Below are 18,071 nucleotides of genomic sequence, written 5' to 3'. Positions count from 1 at the left end.
TCTGGACTTTAATTTCTTCCTTTATTTAAACTATAAAGTGGTCTTAAGGTGGCGTTTCCTTTGAAAAGCTTTGAGCTGCAGCGTAGCTGTGCCAGACAGGTATTAATACAACTACACCTGAATCACACCTTCAAAAAAATAAAAAAAGAACAATTGCTGCAGCATCAGCTAATGGATAGCAAATAATGTTGGTTGTGATTTTTTTTTTTTATTGTATTGTCAAAAGGAGACAAGAACACTTCATAAATTTTGGTCTGGATTGTACAAATAAAGATGACTTTTGAGCAGTGCTCATCCATTATAACCTGATGCTGCTGAAAGTTCCAGCTACAGTCAAGCAGGTATTTGAATCAAAGCAGCTGCTCACTGAGAGATGGTCACCTTACTGTATATACAGTTCTGCGTTGCATTTGGACCTTCAGTTGATCCATCTACTGTTGGCCCAAGCCTCATCAGAAAGGGTCTCCATGGAAGGCTGGCTGTCAAGAAGCCATTCTTAAGGAAGGGAAACAGGGAGAAAAGGCTGAGCTATGCCAAATGACACAAGAAGTGGACTGAAAATCAGTGGCAACAGGTCTTATGGAGGGATGAATCCTCCCCACAGCCCGGACCTCAACATTATTGAAGCAGTGTGGGATCATCTGACAGAGAACGGAACAAAAGGCAGCCAACATCCAAAGAAGAGCTTTGGGATGTCCTTCAAGAAGCCTGGAGAACTATTCCTGAAGACTACTTAAAGAAATAACAGAAAGCTTGTCAAAGAAGGCTCAGGTTGTGTTGAAGAATAAAGGTGCTCAGACCAAATACTGACTTTCAAGCTGTTAGAATTGAACACACTCTGTTTTTGCCTTACATGCTGTAATTAAATTTATGTTTAGACATGTCTTATTAAAATATTACACCTATTTCTAATTTTTCTGGCAAACAAAAAAAGGATGGGTGACATGACTTTTGCACGGTACTGTAAATTAGTTTCAATTTAGAAACGAGTTGTATGTAGAACAACTTGGGTCTCAGGCATCCTCTCGTCTCTAAGCTGTCATGTAGTTGTGACTGTGAAAGGTGTGTTTGCCCCACGATGACTAAGCCACAGGAAGTCTCCATAATTTGGCAATCCCACGATCCCTGGCTCTTCTGCTAAGTGACCTTGGCTACAACATTCATCATAACAGGCGCTGCATCCCACTCACTGTACTCTGCAATTAAAATTAAAATAATTGAGAGGCATTAAAATTGAAAAGAGGAAACATTCTGCAGACATTGTGAAGAGAAAGGAAGGTGATGAGAAAGTACAGAACCATTCTAAATGTTCCTTTTGCATTATCCCCTAGCAGAATGACAAAAATTCTCCAAGAGGAGTGTGCAGTATGAGGGGTAGCAATCAAAGAAGAAAAGAGCTTCAGATCACAAAAAGACCACTTCATTTTACATGAAGTGGGCATCCTCAGCATTACAAGATGGAACAAATTCTATTACAGTGTGAACAAGAGGCCCCTTAATGCAGAATAAACCCTTCTGGAAGCACTATGCTGAGAGGGATCCATTCCCGGAGCATTAAAGTGAAGCAGGGGAGAGGAGTGGCAGAAGAAGGAGAGCTCCTGTTTGGCTAATTTTGGTTGACAGCTGAGCGACTGCAGGAACGCGACAGCGTTCCACGGTGCCTTTATAAGCAGTCATATTAGCGGTTGTTCGCAGCAGGGGCAAAGGCTTTAGCCGGTCATTAGCATCACACACTATTTGTCTCCCTGACACAGGGATGAGGCTGTTGATGCTGCTTCCTTTTCCTCCTCTTCCTGCCATCCAATATGCTCATTCCATATTTTTCCCTTTTTTTTTGGTAGCTATCAAAACCTCACCGGCTTCTTTTCCCTCCATAAATTCACCTTCTCCACCTTCAATTTAGAGCACATTACCCTTATTTTTTATTTATCTCCACATACCCTACACTACACATACTTATGTCTCCTCACAGCAGATTGGAGATGGAGGGAATGCACCACCTCTGACTGTGCTCCCCATCCAGCAGGAATATCTATAGACACGTGTGGCAGAGCCCCGTCTCCATGGTGATACCCTCCAGAAATCCATGAGGGATTCGCCATCCTCGCAGCCAGCCAGCGAGGAAAAAAAATTGAGAGAACGGCAGGCAGGGAGAGAAAATGAGAGGTGGGGAAGGAAATTAGAGGCTATAGGAATGAGATGGGAGAATGTATGTTTTTCTACATTTCTGTATTTGTACAGGCCTTTTTTTATGTGCACAAAAGTGGGAAATATGAGGTAGAGCAGTTGAAAAGAAAAGGACACTTTTATTTGTGTGTGTGAAAGAGGAGAGAGGATCATTTCAGAGCTGTCAGGCTTCTCCTGTGAGCGGAGGAGAACAAAAGGCAGTGTCTTGGTGCAGGAGGCTCAGCTCATGGCAGACGCTGCAATTTGGGGTGTTCTCTGGTGGTTCAGGCTCCAGCTTCCATATCAGCTGCTTTGGCCAATTCACACATTCACACTCATAAAAAAATACTTAATAGCTAGAATCTTAAAATAATCCGCACTTTTGGTGAAACTTATAAGATGTTTGTGTGAAAGATAAAATGTATGTGCTGCAATTACATGCCTACTTGGATTGAACATTTAAATTTAATCTTTAAAAAAGCTTTAAAACAAAGCATTAACTTGCCATAACCAGATTTTTCAACAGTACAATTATGTATTTTACTCGCTTTTGATGGTAAATGCTGTTATAAATCAGCTAAGCCCACAACATGCATCCACTGGTTCAATAAGACTGTTTCCTTAGTTCAGCTCAAAATGTGTAGCTTGCAGTTTATAAACCTGGTTCCTACCGCAGACTGTATATAAAGCAGACACTTATCTCTTTTAACTATGGTATGTGAGTTTGACACCCAGCTATGATAACATAGAGTAGAAAAACATGACAACACTTTAATAAAACACGTGTCAAATGTGTTTTATTAAAGTGTTGTCATGTTTTTACTGGTCTGGTTTAGGCATAAACACTACTTATTTAGGGTTAGAGGTAAAAAAAAATGCTTGGTTTGGATCATGTTTCAGAGATCACCATCAGCCCCATCCTCTTGTTTGAATATGGTCAACACTCCAAAAAGACCCACAATGCGATGGCTGAATGCCAAACTCATGCCTTAAAATGGCAGTATATAAGCAAATGGATGCCATCCCAGCTGCTACTGCCATATCACATACTGTTGATTCACTCAGTCTTAATTTGTCTGTCCATGCCAAGATTCTTCTGTGCAGCACAGTGGTGGAAAATGCTCTTCTTTGTGTCGAGCAACATCTTGCAATATTTGTCCTCCACCTGAGTCCATCCAAAATGAAGGCTGCTCATATTTTCCTTCTGTAGTCTTGTCTGCCAAATGTCAAGCATCAGGCTTGTGAGCAAAACAAGGTGTTTGTGCAGCTTACTGATAGTGTCCCTATCAAGGGGCTGGACTGCATCTGGTGGGAGAACACACTGAGAACATTAAAGACAGGATGAGATGGGTCAGGGCTGCTTACACAGTTTTTGTGGTTGCACCAGATGAGATGTCAAACCCTTCTATAGAGTCTCTTATATGTGATATAAAGGAGGTAGAATATTTAGAGCTCAAAGTTACTTTGAAACCTGGAGCAGAGAGGGATTGATTAGTCAGATAGACTATAAGTAGACTCTTTTGTCTACTTATTTTATTACATAATAAATCAAATATTTCTGCGTTAGTCACAGAAATCTGCCAATTAGGTTTTACGCTGTCTTATGTAATCACGATCATTTATCACTATTTTCTGACATTTTGGATACAGCTGATTAGGAAACTGTCGGATGAGTTTGTCATGAAAAATAAAAAGTCCTATTCCGTAAAATGTGCCTGAATAAGCATGTGTTGTATATTAAGAAGACATATATGAATGTAATATATTCTACAGAGCCACACAACCAAGCAGTTGTTTTGATCTGGTAGAATATTTATGTATATCATATCAGCTATTTTACATCATTTGCAGTCGGAAGTCCTGAACACAAAGAGCTCATTGGACAACTGATTCTGGAAGTGTAATGTGGCTATCTGTCATCCTGTAGCTAAAATCACTCCTGGATTAGCCAGGTAAGGAGTCTCTCCACCAGCGTAATGACTTTAATCAATCACCTCAACTCACAGAAGCACACAGAGAGGCGAGAAAGTTAGCTGCTAGCCCATCAGCCATTTTGGGAGAGGAAATCCTTTTTTCCTGGATTTTTAATTCGTCTTTGTGAAACGCAGTGGAGGTGGTCACAGCAGCTGGTTGTTTGGATCAGCTAATGGAGGACGGAATTGTCTCAAATACTAAATAAATAAAACATTCTTAAAGTATCACTTAACATGTTAGGGATATTACCACCTAATTAGGAGCAGAATGAACTGGTCTGAACAGTGAGGTCAGCAGATGACAGTATGGGCCACATTAGACATGGCAGTAATAAACAGGGTAGAGGTAGATAACTGGAAGCACAATTTGTATGAAGAAGTTAACAACAGTACCAGTGGTCTTGGCCATGAATGACCTTCATATCTTAAGTTATATGAACCGCTATATAACATCCATATAACAGAGTGAACGAGGAAAAGACGATGCAGCCTCTAAATAAGGCATTATCTGTTTTTGTTTCACCAATACTCTAAGACGAATGAATAAACGAATGTGTACTATAGCTCTGTTAGCACATAGCTACTGTTATGTGGCTACTTGCAGCTATAGGAGAGCTAACGGAGAGAATTCTACACACACCTCTACTGGGACCACTGCATCGTCTTTGCCCCATTCACTCTGTTATATGGATCGCGAGTTATCTAAATAGCTTTCGAAGGACGCTAACTTTTGCCAAACTGTTCTCGGTGAGTAGATAAACATATTTCATGCCAGAAATAAGGTCTAGGTTTAAAAATACCAGAGTTCCCCTTTAAGGCAGAAACCATTCATTACGCATGGTAACTATATCAGAACTGATTCACAAAATGTGGTAACATAAATCAAGTCTATAGAAAAAAGGAAAAAAAAACTAAAGATAGAAGAAAATGCTTTCAAATTTTCCCATAAAAACTTTTTCTAATGAGCTGGTTGACTACTTAAAGTCAATTATGGCTGAAATTCAGATGTGTTTTTTTCAGCAACAGATCATTCATTTATATCTTATTTTGTCAGTGAATGATCAACCTTTGCCTGATGAATGGCAGTAAAAAGGTAAAAAAAAATGCTCCCGAATAATGTATAAAAATCTAGGAATGATGACTTCAAGCAAAAATCAGTGATATTTTTGCTTATTGCATAGAAGAAAATAATTAATATTCTATGTCTGAATGAATACGTAGCTTTGACAATCAACTGTCAATAATGTAGCCAAAGGTTAGCATATGAAGCATGTGTCTATCACTGGGATGAGTTAACTTCAACAAACCAGCATAATAAAGCATATGTCCATAAAAATGGGCCAGTCAGTGATTAACTATTTGCTAAAATCACCATCTTTTCTATGCTTCTTTTATTGATGACCCTCCAATTCTACTGCCAGAACCAGGTCACTCCATACATGCCCACTTAAATCAGCTGTCACAACACAGTGCCCACTGTTAGCTACTGTGGTCGAGGGACCCCCAGACTGAATGAGAAGGAAAGCTTCATGACGACAAAGCAGTTACCCTGAGCAGTAAAACCATCATCTGTTTTACATCAGTTAATTTTTAAAGCACAAATAAAACTACCCACAACTAATAATGCAGCTGATGCACACTTCCTGGTTTAACTGTCTGTGTAGACTGCTGACCAGTGCTGGAGCACACAGCAAGGAGATTTATTTCACACTTCAACTGACTTAATTTGCCTAATAAATGTTATACCTTAGACCTCAGTAAAACAAGATCAGGCCAAAAATAGTCATTTTAGCTCCTTGGAAAATAGCCCTGTGGCATTTAATTTCACCTTCTGTTAAACCCAAAGACAAAAATACCCACCAAAAGATGTCATTTCAGGATGCAGATTGATCCAAATATTTGTTATTTTGGCTATAAAACTTCACAAATAAAGTCTTGCCATGGGACCATAGCTCTGCTAAAGATGACAGAAGAAACCTTTATTTATTCATCTGATTATTAATTTGGCAATAAAACAATATGTATCCATGAGTAAATATTTAAAAAGAAACCAGCAGACTTGTGGCTGAGTGCAGCAGAGCAGCTGGGGATCAGACAACACACTAAAACATGGCTGGTTTCCTCTTTTCATGGGATTTATCGATGATAAAAGCCACCAGATTTATATTTTACTGTAATTCTTGCACAGAATAAAGCGTCTGCCCTTTGTGGATTGTGTTTCCCGCTCTGTTTCATGTTTACTAAGCCCTGTCTTCCAACCAGAGGAGGAGGACTCTTTGACATTGATGTAATTTAGTTGGCAGCTGGTGTGAGTGGAGGGTTGGCCGGGGGTGCGAGGGGGAAGGAGAATCTGGGGAGGGGTTGCATTGGGGTTCAAAGGTTAGGGGTCAGGATGTGCCTGAGCCTGGAGCTGGCCCTGAGCAGCTGCCCGCCCCCTCTCACACACCCCCAACCTCCTCTTTTCATGGCCAAGGTCCCCCTGGCACGCTCCGCACTCACCGCACATGATCTGTTATTCCCTTTGATGTCTCTCCTCGGGGAGGCAGTTATAAAAATAAAAAAGAAGAAAAAAGAGGATGAATAAAATGCATAAACACCACCTGTTTATCTGACGCCAAATAATGTCAGGAAGGTAGTTTGCAGGCTTGTCATAATGAACAGGATAAATAAGGGGGAGACATTACAAGACAAGGGAAAAATAAACAAATGTGTGCATGCCACCGGAAATTTGGCAGCCCTCGTTTTAAAAGGCTTTCAAAGTGTGTTTCAAGCTGCATCAGAAGACACAGAATATGCAGCAGGAGAGAATTACTCCTTAGTGTACAAAGAACGAGATGCAGTTATGCAGAGTAGACAACACGTTAATGTTATAATGCACTATTATTACAGCAGTGATAGTAGTTGAACAAGACACGGACCAATCACTGTCCAGCTCTATAATACTGTTGTAATGATAACAGCTGAATCAGAGCCAAACTGAAATGAACCCCAAGGCTCCACACGCACTCTGAAGTGTATAAGCTAATGACAGAGCAGACAGATCCAACCAACTCTGTTCTTTTCACCCTCAGCCCACACTGTCTCTTTTGGTGATATAAAGCTTTCCCATTAAATATGGAAATTTCTGTTTCTGTGACAGATACTTCACAGAGGGGGGTTGATGGCATACACTGTGTTTTTTTGGAAGGGGAAGTGGCAGATTTTGATTAATACGACCTTATCTGGTGCTGCACATGGAGGCAGAGGGCTTCCTGAGCTTGGTGGGGGTGGATGGATGCCTCTTCTTCTTTTTCAAGCCCTTTCCCTCCTCGATTTGAAATCACCCTGCTTCTGTCTTCTTTACATTTTCTCCATTTTGTGGCATCTACAGAATATTTGCTTCAATGTTTTGTATTCACATTGTTCTTTACCTTCACACAGCCCTTCTTTGTACACCCTCTTTCCCTTTTTTATATTTACTACATATTACTCTCTTTAGCTACAGTCATGATAAAAAGAACCACATACCCTCATTCACACTAAAGGTTTTACATATCAGGACATAGAAAAAAAGAAATCACCTTGACCTTACCAGGTCTTTACATGAGGTAAATACAACGTCAGATGAAAAATGACTGCAATGTGCTCGGGTTAACTTTTTATAATTGTACTGTCATGAACTTTAACATTTAACATGATAACTGAGGCCTGTAGAGTCTGAGATGTAGCTCTTGGGTTTTTCACAGTTTCTCTGAGCATTGCACGGTCTGATATTGGGGTGAACTTGCTGGGGCGTCCACTACTGGGAAGATTGACAGCTGTCTTAAAAGTTGTCCAGTTGTGAATAATCTTTCTCTCTGTAGAATGATGGACTCCAAATAGTTTGGAAATTACCTTATAACCCTTCCCAGATTGATGAGAAGCAACAATTAATTATCACATTGATGACCACCTCATCAATGCTCATCAATTACTTATTGGTTTCATTAGCAGCACCTAGCTTGTATTTACCCCCTTAATACCTATGGAAGCAGTAAGGGTGGACTTTTTCAGTCATTAAATTTGTGTTTTGTCTTAGTTTTTGTTCAGTGAATGATGATACAGTGTAATACATCACATGGTAAGTACCCATTATATTATCATTATGATCTGATATATAAAACCATAGAACTGATAGATGTGTACTTTCATTTTCACCTAACTGTATCCCACTTGGCATTTCCATGTTTCTATTACAGCAGCTCATCTCCCTGCTGCTGCTTTCTATCCTCAATTTCTATACCCTTTACTTATGTATCCTCTTCTCTCCTTCCAGCCAGAGAGTTGGGTTCAGTGGTTCTGCTTCCCCCTGTCGCTCCATCACCAACCTGGCCCCCTTCCAATGCTTTTAGTGAGAGCTATCTGTCAAGTTATGAATAATACAGGCTCAAGGCTGGCGTTAGCTTGCTAGCTAGCTATGTGGAATCCAAATGAGGTCTACAGCAGGAAGAGAGCACTTGACTTTTAGCTTGCTACCACGCTCTTCCTACCAAGACAGGCAATTACTCAGCCCACAGCCCCAGCTGCAGTCGTGGCAATCATAAACGCAACCCCTCACATCCCCGTCTGCACACACACGTTACAGAGACACACACACACACACTTTGCATGTATAAGCAGGCACACAAACTTTATCTCCAGATTCAAATAGCACCTAAAATCATGTATGCAAAGAGAAATAAAATATAGCTTGCTTGCCATACAAGACAGAAAATCCATATCTGTTCTGGGGGTGGAGAGAAAACAGTGTACATTAAAAAAAATTCCACAAAGTGAAGAGTGATAAATGGAACTCTTTTTTTGCCAGTGTTTTCATGGAGAATAACAATGAAATCAGTGCACTGACTGACATGATACTCAAGTCCATCTACACAGTATAACACCCTGCTAAAGAAGTCAGACAATAATCAGTCATTTAAATTCAATGTTTGATGAAGCAAACTCTCTCTGTCATACTGGCGTTCTGTGTGGGAGCCACCGAGATACAAAGATCTATTAATCAGTGGTGGAGTTACTTCATCATGCCTTATCTGTTAATTAACAGAAGATACATTGTCCACCTTTACCGCACTTACTCCACAGTTATGGCAGGAGGCTGAGAGGGCTATCGCGTGTATCAGGTATATGACACATGCATGCTTGCATAATTAGCTTTGCACCGAGGCATCTTTAGGTGACAGTGTTAACCCATCCATCAATGCTTCTAATCATTCGTCGGAGGAGTGTGGGATGTAATTACAGAGTGCTAGGCAACGTCAGGCTTCACAGGTAAAAATAGTCATGAAGGATGAGAGACCTCTGTATGTGTTTGGCATGTGGGATGTGTGCACAAGGTGTGTGTGCATGTGGGTGGGAGAATGTGTGTGGTGTATGTGTATGCATGCCTGCAAGTACTGAGGTAATGAGATCTAGTTAGTGATGCTCCAGAGTGTCTTATTAACAAATAATCACAGCACTCCTTTGTTTTTTACTTCTCCTCCCATCTATTATTCACACCTCACAGATTTACTCATGATTCATTTATAGAAGCATCTTGTGCAACCTAGAAACTAAATGTCACCCAAAACAACCCTGCCAGGTGTTGCTGTGTATGAGCATGTACATTATGTTTCTCTGTATGGACTGTCCACATTAAAAATGGCATTTAAAGCAACAATCCAAGACAGCTGTAACAAGACTGTGGAAAAAGTGGGTGTTCTGTGATCTAGCTTCACTTGTATGCACACGAGTGCAGACGATAGAGTGCTTTTGAAACAGATGAGTCGGATCTTGCCAGATCAGTAACGAGGGCTGCAGTGAGGCCATTCTGCCATTCAACCCCCCTGTTGTGAAATCAGCATGACGCCATGTGTACTTTAGCTGGATTCTTTTTCCGCTGAAATTGCCAGGTTGGAGAGAGGCACTCAGCTGGGAATGCTGCTCTACATGTGAAGTAGGTTGTGTGTGTGTGAGAGCTTAGTAGATGTGTGTGCGTGTGTGTGTGTGTGCTACTTGCATGTCTACATTTGTGTCAGCGTGCATTATGAGGGCCTTTGTAAGTGTGGATGTGCTGCATGTGTATCTGTGTGTGTGTGTGTTTGTCGCCTCTCTTTTCTCCAGGTGAAGAGACTGTTCTGAGGGACCTGCTTCAGTTGAGGGCCCTTGATGTGGGGATGGCGACACTTTAACCAGGTAGAGGTGAGCTGACAGTTCACCATATGTCATAGCTGCTATGAGTCAGTGGACCATCAGTATGCAGCCACAAGTGGCTTGAAACATGCAGGCAGTAATGCAACCTAAGCCACAAAATATGTCCACATTAAAATAAACTCTAAAAATCTGTTCACTCCTAAAAAATAAGTTTTCTTTCAATAAGTCTGCAAGGTCAAGGGAGAAAATGTCCACGAGCCAAAAGAGTCCAATTCAAGAAAAGCCATTTAATTCACAAGACTCTCACTGTTAACAATAAGAACACATGTAATATTCCTGAAAATCAGAAAAGGAAAGGGAATTCTTATCACAGTCTCATGTGATAGTATTTTCTAAGGATTGACATTTAAATAGTAAGTGTAGCATTGTTCTTTATATTTATGTGGAAATTATACCCATAACAGGATGAAAACCATGAATCTGTGGGCACGTCTCAGCATAGTCTGGCTTCTGCATCCTGTATGTGGCGCTTATTGGTTCATTTAAAAGCAGAAATTTATAAAAGCTCCAAAAACAGATAATCTTTAGCTAATTATATATCACCACTAACAATTTTACCTCCAAGTGGAGTGTTGAAACTAAACGAATTTCAATCCAGACGTATTTTTGAGCACAGGTTTTCTCCACAGTAACAAACCTGAAAATGAATATCAGATGAACATTCACCTACACTGGGCATACGCATCCAATTGTAAACAGGAAGCAGAGGGTTTGTTACTTAGTTGTGGAAAAATACATTAAGGAATAATACAAAATTTTGAAATTTTTCATTTGTTTGGTTCAAGATCCTTGCATGGGACTGTTTTCTTAACTGTGGTACCCGATCCAAATCCAGCCCTCTAATGAAAATCATCTTTCAAAGGTACTGCAAATTACTCTCCTCACAGCTATTAATGACCAAGCTCCATCATATCTTAAAGACCTCCTAGTTCTGTATTTTCCCAAACGGAGCACTTTGCTCTCAGACAGCAGACTTATTTGTGGTTAATAGAGTTTCCAAAAGTAGAATGGGAGGCGGAGCCTTCAGTTATCAGGCCCCTTTCTTGTGGAACCAGCTGTATGTTTGGGTTCAGAAAGCAGACAGCCTCTCTACCTTTCAGATTAGGCTTAAAACCTTCCTTTTTGATAAAGCTTATAGTTAGGGATGGCTCAGGTGACTCTGACACATCCCCTAGTTATGCTGCTATAAGCCTACACTGCTGGGGGACCTCAACATCTTTCTTCACTCTGCTCTCTTTACTCACCATATATATATTATCATTAACTTGTGCCTCTCTTTCTAAGCCGGTATCACTGGCCTGGTGGTATGGTGCTTGTTGTGCCCTCTTTCCTGTCCTCTAAATTCCCAACAGGTCGAGGCAGATGGCTGCCCTTCCTGAATCTGATTCTGCCAGAGATTTCTTCCTGATAAATGGAGTCTTTTCTTTCCTCTGTCGCTTTGTACATGCTCAGGATGGGGGACTGAATCTAAGAGATGTTTTGACGCAATCTGTTGTTTTCTTTGCTAGGCAACTGTTGTTTTCTAAGAAAAATATTGTATGAACTAGACCAATTTGGAATTAAATTCCTTTTGATTGGATTGGATCATAATTTACTTGAATTGGACAGTATCTTTGAAGTGTCTTGAGACATTTGCTGTGATTTGGCACTATATCAAAAAACTGAATTTAATTCAAATTAATCTAACTGCTAGTTATAAAAAGAAAATGCAGCAGTGACAAGAATTATAAACAGAATTATTGGTATTTCCATAATTAAATCTACTGTCACTCTTGGCTAGTACTAGCAGAAAGCTAGAATTAGCAACATAAGTTTAGCTGGCTTTCAAAATCACATGCAAGTATCAGCAATAAAAAAACAAAACACAAACACAGACAGACAGTTAAACAAACCTAACATTATTTTTACTTTCAGGAACTTATGTTCATGAGGAAAATTATAGTAAAGTCCAGAAAGCGTGAAACGATAATACAGCTATAAACCGTTTTGCAGACTGCCACTGAAAATAAAGAAGACGTGTTACGCATCAACGGATGCACACAAGCCTCTAACTTGTGCTCCACCCTTATGCTTTGATAGACTCACCTAGCTTTGGATTTGTACGGCTTTAATTCTTGCTATCAGCTTAATTTGTTCATTTTGACACTATGGTTTAAGCTAGCTACAGCAGAGCTGTTGTCACTGCAGGATTCATTGTTTATTTTCTGAATGTAGCATCTAAACCTCAGCGTGAATATCAATTCAAACACAAAGCATTCATGAGTGAGAGGGAAGTAGAAAACTGAAAGAACTGGGGAAAACATGCAGAATGGGTCTTGAACATGGAGTTGGTGGACTAATATTTGTTGTGATGGACACAGCAAGCTGCTGAACGACTATGTCATGAAGTGGCATGATGTTAAAGGCCAATATCATCACACAGCGACGTAAAAGCTGCATCTCTATCTAGAAAGAGAAAAAGACACAGTAATTTGAGCCTTCATTGTGAAACTGAAATGCAATTAAAAGTTCTGGGAAGAAATCAAGTTAACTTTGTCCCAAACCCTGACATTCCTAACATAAGCTGAACATTGGTAAGCAGTAGTTGCTTTGCAAAAGTTAACCTAAAATAAGGAAGGCATCATCTCTTGCCTGATCAGACTAAGACACAGTTTTTCAAACTGAAACAACATCTGTAGCTTTTAAGAAGTGTCAGTTTTAGAGATCCAACTATGGCAGAACATTGGACACTTGACATAAACATGGCAGACTGTACTTTTTTTTTTTTAAATGACACTGCATCAAAAAAGAGATAAGCTAAATAGGTTATTTGTTTATCCACAGTTTTTATCAGTAACTGTTAATGTTTGTGTGATTGACTTTGGAAACAAAAATGTGTTTTGACAACTTTTGTAACAGAATTATTATTTTTCTTTCATTGCATTTGTGGACAGTAATGAAAATCCAACATATTTCCAGTTCAACTTTTAGTAAAATAGGATCGATAAGAGAGCAGCTTCTGTTGAGTGACCACAGAGGATGATATACATCTTTAGCTTTACGGAGATGTGTCATTCCTCCTGTCCACTTCCTGCTGCCGAACTCTTAGATACCCTAAAAGACTCATTGTGCATCTCTACTGGTTGCTTGCTACTCTCATATCAGCCTGAGTGCTTTCAGAGCATGACACAGTGAAGAGAGGGTAGAGATGTGTGTGTGAGGGAGTAAACAGCATCCCAACTGCAGAAATGGCATTTAAGTGTCTCTCCCTTTGCACTCCAACAGTACTGCAGACCCATTACTTCAGCGTGTGCCTTTGTGTGTCTACCAGCCTTCGTGCATGTGCTCGTGTTGGGCTAGAAATGTGTTACCGAGCTATTCCTCCAATCATCTCCATGCTCCCACGCGACTCACCCCTCTACCTTTCTGTTCTGATCTTTTTCTCATTCATCACGCTTCTCTTCCTGTCCTCTTGCCAGAGGTCTTTGCTAAGGTGTAATTTAACTCCTGCTGTTCTCTAATTTCTGCCTTCATCAGGAGGGGCGTGGCTGGCCACCTGACACCAGGGATGCAATCTGTCAATCATTTCCCACAGCCAGGAAATTACGTTCAAAGTGAGAGTAATTATTAAGTCTGCCATATGTGGGCTGAATCGAACACCTTCTTAGTTTGAAACAGAGTGAAATATGTCTTCAGAGGCAAGGCCAGGTGGATTTGTTAGGCTCATATTGTTGCTAGGAACAAGGTGAGGGCTCTTCTCATCTCATCCTCAATTTCTTTGTCGTCGTTCTTCATTCATCATTATCAATTTCTCCTTTCTTCTGTTAAAGCACAATCACCTGGCCCTACCCTTCTTGTGCTTTGGCTTACTTACAAGTCAGGGAAGAACAGACAAAGGAGAAGCATTTAAAAATGGCCTGTCTCAAATTTACTGTAGACATCTCTGATAATACAATGTAACAGCAGAGTGCTATGACTTGCAGAAGAAAAAGCATGAAAGCATGGAAATTACAGAAAGTTACCTTAACAAAAGCATGTTCAAGTGCAGATGCTTTTCAAGTTTGTACTTGTGAAGCCTGGATAGGTTTTGATTTTTCAGCAACATTGAGCAAAAAACTCCATAACAACCTTTTTAGCGTATTGTACTTAAAGTTGTTTAAAAAAAGGTCTCTTCACCTCCTCTCGGCTGTTTTCAGGCTTTAGTAAATTTACCAGGGACAGGAAACTTTGGTCAATAACAGGTCATTTAATAGAAAAGCGAAGAAGTTATCACTTCTTGACGTGACTCACTGTCCAGAGGGAAAGGAGTTTAGTCAGGAAAAGGAACTCTAGGAGGAGGGTTAGTGTGCTATGGCAAACGTTAGACTGAGCAGTGACACAGCCTGGTTCAAGGTGGAAATTCCTGCAGGAAATAATGCAATTCCAGAAAAAAAGAAGATGGATAAATCATAAAGAGAGTCAGACAGTAAATATGTTCAAACAAAGCGATGAGGACAGAGAGTGGAAAGATGAAGGGTGCAGGGATGCTTTCATTTTTTGTCTTTTCCAGATTTGACCAACTCTAACTTTAAATAAGATTTATTATGATAGCAAATTTCTTTTTCTGTGCTTAGGAGTATACATTTGGATGTCCAAAGTCACCACTGACTCAAAAACGAACCTATCACTTTATTTCACCCAGCTAGCCTGAATATTTTTCATTCAGTGAGCGGTTCAGGTTTGCAGGGTAATGTTACATTACAGTCCCAGCACAGAGAAGAATTGTCCACCTTTCTCATCTTCGTCTCTACCCACTGCTTCACATCACGCTGCATTTACTTCAAAACGTCTTTACTTTGCTGTTAAAGCAAGTTCTCAGCAGTAGTCTTCTAGTTTATTTGCACATTATTAGCTGGTGTACACTTTAGTATTATAGAGGGAATGCATGTGACATCATCAGACATGTGACCACACTAAGGTTATGTCCCCTAAGTGACAGCAGTGGAAAACACAGAAAATACAGCTAAAATGCTAAAGCTATTGCACAATCGACTGTCCCAACAGATTCAGAAAGAAGACAAATTTGTCGTTTTGCAAACTTCTAAAAAATAAAGAGAAGGGAGCCAAGTAGACTGCTGTAATCCACTGAGACAACCATGGCTGCCATGCTGAATGTTTTAGTGTATAGATAGAACAATGATGTAGGTGCATACCCTCAATAAGACTTTATGTCAGCTGTGGGGGCACTGCTATTATGTGATCTTGTGAAAGACAGATTTATACATATTCTAAAGATTTTTTTTAGGTTTGCATTTGATTTATTTTACGAAATTTACTCTGATCATAAGCCTGTACTAAAGTTTGAAAGGGAACTATAAATAGTTACTTAAGAATGAAATGAGGTAATAATGCTCTATCAGTACTTACTCAAATTGTTTATATCCCACCAAGAAAATCCCAAATTTCTTTACTTTTCTTTATTTTTTTTTCCCATTTAGAAAATGGAAATGCCAATTTTCCTTTTGTGACTTAATGCAGCATCAGTAGCACTGGAACAGCGTTTATAGAGCAGATATGTGACAAAAGAATTACATTGTGGCTGTTTTGTTTCACACTGCTTTAACAACCTGTTCAACACCAGACTAATGACCAGATAGTGTCTAAAAGAGGGATCAGCATCAGCTGTCCATGACTGAACTACTAATGAGGGAAATGTACATTTTTGAGAATAAAACTGCCAGTTGGAGAATTTTTCTGTTTTGCTGTTTGTGGAAATGTGAGCTCTTAGGCTACTTTATCTTCTCTTGCGCAGTAATAATGAGCTTCAAGGGTTATTGAGAATAATTTGTGTTCAAATTTATGTTTGCGCAGAAGCACAAAGTAGCATGAATGATCCCCCTGAAGAGAAGGGAGGAGTCAAATAGCTCACTCCACCATAAAACCGGCTGCTAATAACAGAGACATAGAGACAGGGCTGAAAAGGAAGCTGTAGTACTTGATCTTGGTGGTATTTTGACCAAAGCATGCCCCAAACATTTAATTAAAGCCTCAGGAGATTGTGCCAACTTGTGAAAAAAAGGTCATAACATGTCTCCTTTAGAGTACTTGAGCAGCCAAAATCAGTCATGGAACATTGCAACAACTCCTCTTCACTTTCCTGGTTAAATCTAATTAGAGAAACCCATTTAAAAAAAAAAACAACACTTGAGTAAATGATCACCTTCATCTTCAAGATCATCTTTCATGCCAGGAAACACCAACTTCCGTTTGCCAGTTTATATCAGAAAACAAGAGTAAGAATCGTGTGGACTTTGCTAATCCCGTAAAGTAAACCCAAACCACAAAGTTTAAATAGAGCTGAGGACATGAATTCCCAAAGATCCTTGTGCCAACATTTGCTTATGACTTCCCATGCCATCTTTAATTAGCGTCAGCCACAGCTGCTTGTCGTAAGCATCTTAGTCAATCACCTGTATCAGTGTTGACTTGTCTGAAGCACACTGCCAACCGAGCCTTGTTAGAACAGCTACCGCATGGGTGACCCATTAACCTTTGTTCATGAACAGAGGCGTCAGAATTAACAAGATGTCTCTCCTGCAGCTGAGTGACTTAACTTCTGACCCTGAAACCTTCACGTGCACGACAGATATTGTAATTGTGTTACTTTCACTGACATGGAATGATAAACCAAAATTCGATGTGTAGATTAGGAGTTGTACAAAGGAAAAACAATTCATTTGGTGTGTTTTTGGGGGATCTTTTAAAAGAGACTTAGATGGCTACATACTCCAGACTGACACAAGTTACTGACTAAAGCAAATGATACCAGAGAAAAAATGTCATTTGGTATTTCTGAATTCAATGATAAGAGAACTTTGTACAGAGGTTGACAGGTTAAAGTGTTGAACCAGCGCTAATTTATCTAAAACAGTTTCACTGTTCAGGAGTAAAGATACAGCTACTGCTAAATGGACTCTGAATGTGCAGACTGAAGGCAACGTGAAATGTCCTAACATTTAAAGAACACAACTGTAATGTTGTCATAAAGTTTTCCAAAGTTTGACCACAATGTAAAGATTAAGGCACATTAATGTAACTAAGATTATAGACAATAGGAGAGGTTAAGGGAACCAAGACATGAAACGGAAAACTTTTTATGGTAGAAAAACTCGCAAACTGCTGAAGCATTTGACAAAACAACCACATGACATAAACAAAACTTGTTCCTGTTTATTATGTTCCTAAAATGTTTCAGGAACTGAAATTTGTTAGAAAGCATTACTTTATGTTTCCTCAGAGGACTTCCTTCTAGCACAAGCCTGTTTGGATGCCTTCTTATTTATTCACCCTCAATATTATAAGACAGAAGCAATGCATATATCAAATAAGTTCTGGTTGCTGATGTGCAAATTTCCCAACCTGATCTCACAGAGAGGTGTGAAATAAGTTTGAAATCTCTAACAAAGCAAAACATGGTGGCAACATGTAATGAATTGGCATTTTCTGCTTTACCATGGAAACAATTCCGACATTAGGTCAATTAGTGGATATGTTGATTAGGATACATTAATCATTTCAGGTCTTGATGGACAAACACAAGTCCCTGCTCAGTTGAGGACCAATAAAGACAATAAAAAAAACAATCCAACTTAGGAAGAAGTGGACAACAATGGAGGAGAATCAGTTTCAGGCTTTTATCCGAGAGTCTAGTTCAGTTGTTTTTTGGTTAAGTTTAGGTGCCTTAACTACTTGTTTCCTAACTTTTTT

The 18,071-nt window shown here is 39.7% G+C and overlaps 2 protein-coding genes across 8 annotated transcripts in view; both read right to left on the bottom strand.

Moving 5' to 3' along the window:
- The window catches only part of adi1 (acireductone dioxygenase 1), a 331,967-nt gene that overhangs the window by 65,264 nt on the left and 248,632 nt on the right, over positions 1–18,071 (bottom strand). The window lies entirely within an intron of this gene.
- The window catches only part of myt1lb (myelin transcription factor 1-like, b), a 108,198-nt gene that overhangs the window by 39,073 nt on the left and 51,054 nt on the right, over positions 1–18,071 (bottom strand). Inside the window, exon 3 of one of the 7 annotated variants that reach the window (XM_072365647.1) lies at positions 6,639–7,503. The exons of the other annotated variants lie outside the window; for them this stretch is intronic. The gene's annotated coding sequence lies outside the window, so the exon portion shown is untranslated. The remainder of the gene's footprint in view (positions 1–6,638; positions 7,504–18,071) is intronic. 7 annotated transcript variants of the gene reach the window in all.

Source organism: Leuresthes tenuis, unplaced genomic scaffold (genome assembly GCF_036924035.1).
Source record: "Leuresthes tenuis unplaced genomic scaffold, fLeuTen1.0.hap1 SCAF_15, whole genome shotgun sequence".
NCBI lineage: Eukaryota > Metazoa > Chordata > Actinopteri > Atheriniformes > Atherinopsidae > Leuresthes > Leuresthes tenuis.
The sequence above is the reverse complement of the archived record's forward strand: the minus strand, read 5'-3'. Positions and strand labels throughout refer to the sequence as shown.